The following is a 5,652-nucleotide window of genomic DNA, read 5'->3' as shown; positions in this document are numbered from 1 at the left end:
ATCCATTTTTTTGTCAGGATTACAAATTTTGAAAACAACAGGAACAAATTTGGAAAAAAATCTCCCAAAATTCACAAAATTAAAAAAACACGTTGATCGTCGTACAAAACTATAGCTGAACTGTTTACACAAATAATCACGTGTTTTCACGAATGTACTAACGAGATTTGCTCAGATATTCTCATTTAAATATGAATAGGTGATTACGGGCGGTTTTGGGCGGCTTGGTCACATGAACCAAAATTTTTTTCGGGCGGCTTTGGGCGGTTTGGTAACGAAAGGGTTAACTACTTAAGCAGGAGACACATTTCTATGTAGCTTCAATTAAACTAGATATCAAGAATAGTTAGATATGAAAAAATTTATGCTTTTGTCTCCTACCCTATCAAAATGGGAGAGAATTATGCAAAGTAGCTTCCAGAACCCTTGAGGCTCTTGAAGGCACTTACAAGTATTAATATTATAAAATGTTTTATCTTCCACCCATCTCCAAATGTATTTCCTATCTCTCATTTGGCACACCTACTACACAGCAATATGTAATATGTCGGTACATTACTGTCTGCTTTAGTAAAACCATTAAAAGATAAACTAAGTTAATACTTTGAGCAATCGAAATAGCAATCATCAACAAAATCTTCAAAGTTTCCAGAAAATAGCATCACTGTCATATTTTCTAGGAAACCATGTCTTCAGCATGATATATTAGGAGAAAATGGTAAGAACAGGCTAACAACACCCCATACACACATCATCTGGTGTTGTCTCTTCTATTGTTTTGTGGTGGTTTTTGTGAATTTATTTTGTTGTTTTGTTCTTGTAATTTGGATAATCTTTTGGGGAAAAGGAAACTATGGACATTAAGAAATCATCCATAAATTATTTGGTCTTGGGTAAAAAGTTTGAGATAGGAGAGAAAGGGTGACAGAAAGAATAGAGTATTGAGAGAGAGGACAAGGATAAAGAGAGATGGAGATGGGGGAAGTTGGGGAGAGAGAAGGAGGTAAAGAAGAAGATAAGAAATTACAACAGAATGCAATGAATGAGAGAGGGGAAGATAGAGGAAGGAAGATATGACAATATATTAATTCATTAATGAAGACAGGTAAATAATGAGGAATTGCAGCATAAAAGGAATGACAACACTATAATGAAGTGAGGGGGAGAAAGAGGGGAAGAGAGAGAGAGAGCTGTATGTATATCTGTTTGTCTGTGTCTATATGTGTGTGTGTGTGTACTTATGCATGTGTGTGCATATGTGTTGGTATGTGAGTGTGCATGTGCCTGTGTGTGTGTGTGCACACGCATGTACATGGACAAGTTTATGAATGAATGTGAAAGGAAATATGTCAGGAGGGAATGAAAGTGAATTAAGTAGAATAGATTTGATAAATAAGATTGTAAAATGTCTTGTTAACAATAAAAGCCTTGCATGAAAGACTTTGCAATATGGAAAGTATTAATGGGGTAATATATAAGAGAAACATAATGAACAAGCCTGTCTGGAAATGATAAATAGACAAAAGTAGTTTGATGGAGGAAATTATCAAACTGAAATTAATTGATGATAAACAGCAGAAATCTCCAACAAAAGTTTCTTCTTGTGATTTTATTAAAAGCACACACTGTAAGAAGCTTAAAGTAAGTGTATTTGAAGGGTAGAAAGCTATTATTGTTGTAAGAAGCCTCGAGTAAGTGTACTTGAAGGGTGAGAAGCTATTATTATTATGAGAAGCCTAATGTAAGTGTAGTTGAAGGATGACAAGTTATTATTATTTCTGTAAGAAGTCTAAAGTAAGTGTAACTAAGGGTGAGAAGCTATAATTACTGTAAGAAGCCTTAATGTTAACGTAAATGTAATTGAAGGGTAAGACGCTATTATGCAAAATATTGTTAATGTTGCAAGAGGCCATTTCTAAACAACTGTCTTAATCTTGTCTTTGTTCTTAGAAAGATTTAACAAAGTAGGTGCAGGTGGTTCGAATTGGCTCACAGCCATTAAGCAATTATTGTGATGTTATTTAGAGTAGGAAACAATAAATACAGTTGAGATGCATTATATGACACAGTGACCTAGGGATTTCATTTTATGTTGATAGTCGATTTCCTTTCCTTCATATTCTTTGAATTTCTGTGGAAAAGGTCAAACAGAAACACTCAGAGCAGGGACAGAAAGAAACTTCGGCTTTGAATTAATGAGTAAAAATTCTACTGTATGTATTAAGTACATTTCAAATCACACTATTGTGAATGCTATGCTATGATTCCTGGAGCAATGAAATAATTGTCAATCAATTATTATGTGCGTTTAGATACACACTATGTATGAGTGTGTGTTTGAGAGAGAGAGAGAGATCATCATCATCATCATCATCATCGACATTCAACATCTGTTTTCCATGCTGGTATTGGTTTAACAGTTTGACAGGAACTGGCAAGGCCAGGGACCACATCAGGTTCCATAGTCAGTTTTGGCTTGGTTTCTACAGCTGGATGGCCTTGCTAATACCAACCACTTTACAGAGTGTACTGGGTGCTTTTTACATGGCACCAACACCAACACAAATGTTTTTTTTTATGTGGCACCAACAGCCACACCAATGCTTTTTATGTGGCACCTCGGTTATAAGATACCAATTTTGTTGTGGTGGGCAGGTCTTCTTCAGTACAGTAATGTACCCCATATCTTAGTCCTCAGTTATCTCCTTTATAAGGCTCAGGACTTTGAAATCAGCCTTCAATACTTCATCCTATGTCTTCCAGGGTCCTGAAACCATCACCATTTTCCATCTGTTTTCTATGTTGGCATGAGTTATGTGAGTACTTCTTGCATTCCTAAATGGGTCAGACAACTACATCCCACAAATAAGTTTCATTTTTTGACTTGATATCTACACTTGAATGTCTTTCTTACATTCCTAACATCAACTCCTTTATGAAATGTACTGAGTGTATTTTACATGACAGGAAAACAAGGGATTTTGTCATGTTTTTGATAAAAATAAAGGATCCTCTATACCAGGGGTTCTCAATCATTTTTTTATCTATAAACTCCTTTGATTACTACTTTAATCTGGTGGACTTCCACAGGCATTCAATGTTTAAAAACTAGTTTTATAGAAGCTTCTTTCAAAATTTCTGAGTTGTAGCATTAAGTCAAAGCTCAGCCCTGACACACAGTGTGGTATACTGATTCTGTCTGAGTATTATATTAATGATACACATGACAGTTGAAAACTCATCTTTGAAATTGCTTTCCAAATTGCATGGGTACAACAGGTTGTGATGGTTGAATTCGTTTCTTATTTGGAGTTACTATCCCCCTAGAAGGATTGAAGGACTGCATCTTGCTCATATGCTTTATCTTGGCTTGGTTTCTACAGCTGGGTGCTCTTCCTCATACCAAACACTTTACAGCATGTACTAAGTGCATTTTATCATGGTGCTGATGCTTGAGATGCCATATTCTTGACAAGTCAGGACTAAAAGAGCTTCTCAGCCTACATAGTCTCTGCCCATTCACTAACCACTTTACAGAGTGTACCAGGTGCATTGTATCATGACAACGGCACAAATGGGTATGTTCTGTATGTTCTATTCAGAGTAACATGATCAATCGAGCAGGCTGCAGAGAAGTCAACTGAAGAAGATAACCTAGAGCGGGAGGAGAGAAAGTAGTAAGAACATGGGGCAGGAAGATATGTAAGGTAAAGTAAAGTTACTGTCTCGAGTCATGTCAGCTTCCTGGTTTTCATGGCATATAAATTCCCCACCTGTACAGGTCACTGGTTTGTTACAGGATTACATATTTTTGCCAGCTGAGTGGAGTGGAGCAATGTGAAATGAAGTGTTTTGCTCAAGAACACAATGCGTCACCTGGTCCAGGTATCAAAACCAGAATCTTATGATCATGAGCCCAACACCCTAACCACTAAGCCACGTGCCTCTACATGAAGATATATATTTAAACATGCATATTACTGACACACATGTATGAATATGAGCTGATATTTGTGTGGAAGGGGAGTGAGTGAGAGAGAGAGAGAGAGAGAGAGAGAGAGTGAATGTGAGTGGTGTGTATGTCGACTTGAGGAGAGTATGCTGACTTGAGGGGAGTTTATGTAAACATGAGTGGCATGCATGTAAGGTTGAGTGGAATGCATGTGAACTTCAGAGTGGTGACTTGTTAACAGCTGTGACCTTAACTCACAAACAACTTGGTAAGATCTTACTTTCTGTTTACTTTGCCTAATGGAAATGTGTTGGCTAACGAGACTTAACGAGACAGGTAAGAATGTCTGACTGTAAAGGTGGATGTGGAGAATGGTCTCTGAAGGTGTTGTTTTCTGACAAAGTAGTCAAAAAGGCTTTTTAGCTTTTAACTATATTATATTTAATGAAATGTTGTTCACTTTATTCAGTAGACAAGATGGTTCTTGCTGAATGCACGAGTGGTTTCTTTGAAAAGCTTGGAAGTGATGGATTTTACTGAAATGATGGCTGCCTATGAGGGGATTGGCATTAATGGGTCTTGTTTGATCTGTTCTTTGTTTTGCAAGAGTTTCATGCTAATGGATTTGCTAAATTTAAATTTGTCAACTGGTGTTCCTACACAAGTGTGTATAATGTCTCTTTGTAATTGACAGAATGTGTCCATTTCTGTGCCTCTCTGTGCATGTGAGTGACTATATACACACTTTCTGTGCGTATGTGAGAGTGTGCATGAGAACAAAAGAGTGTGTGCATGTGTGTGTGTGAGTGTGTGTGTATGCGTGCAGTCCATCTAAAAATACATTCTATGCTCACTTTCAGCATCTGTCAACAACATAACAAATGTCTTCTTCACTCAATGCTTAACAAGTTTTCTATTTACACTGTGAATACAAGTGTGTGTGTGTGTGTGTGTGTGTGTGTGTGTGCGCGCGTGTGTGTGCGCGTGTGTGTGTGTGTGTCTTGGTGAGTGTTTTATTGTTTTGTTGTGTGTGAGAAAGAAAGGCAAAATGTTCATATATCCATAACTGCTTGAATGCATTCATATAAATACACAACTGAGAGTGTGTATTCACAAATACATACATAATGCATCAATAGCATTTTTGGTGCTGGCACATGGCTCGAATAGGTCAGTCAGTCAACTTCACTGCACAACAGTGACTGATATTTACACAGATGACATGCTACATGCATGTCCAGACAGATTGATAGAAAGACCAACAGACAGACATACACCTGACAGATGGAGAGAACAAACAGACCGACTGACAGACAAGACACACAGACTGACACAGTGTCCGATTGATAGACATTCAAAGCAATAGACAGGTAGACTGACCAATAGCTTTTATAGTATGCTTCATGATAAAGGTTGCTAATTTTTAGCTCAATCTGTCCTCTATTTCTTTGATGGCCTGAATATGGGGTATGGTTCACCATGATCTTCTCATAGCACAGAAGAGCTAATTCACACACACACACACACACACAAGGCAAATATTTAGGTGTATGTGTGTGTATGAGTGTGTATGTGTGTATGTATGAGTGTGTTTATGAATGTGTGTGTGTGTGTGTGTGTGTGTGCATATGCATACGTGAGTGTGTGAGTATTTATATATATATATATATATACATATATATATATATATATATATATAT

The 5,652-nt window shown here is 37.1% G+C and overlaps 1 protein-coding gene across 1 annotated transcript in view; it reads left to right on the top strand.

Moving 5' to 3' along the window:
• The window catches only part of LOC106874537 (cytosolic carboxypeptidase 6-like), a 53,215-nt gene that overhangs the window by 40,515 nt on the left and 7,048 nt on the right, over nucleotides 1–5,652 (top strand). The window lies entirely within an intron of this gene.

Source organism: Octopus bimaculoides, chromosome 10 (assembly GCF_001194135.2).
Source record: "Octopus bimaculoides isolate UCB-OBI-ISO-001 chromosome 10, ASM119413v2, whole genome shotgun sequence".
Lineage (NCBI taxonomy): Eukaryota > Metazoa > Mollusca > Cephalopoda > Octopoda > Octopodidae > Octopus > Octopus bimaculoides.
The sequence above is the reverse complement of the archived record's forward strand: the minus strand, read 5'-3'. Positions and strand labels throughout refer to the sequence as shown.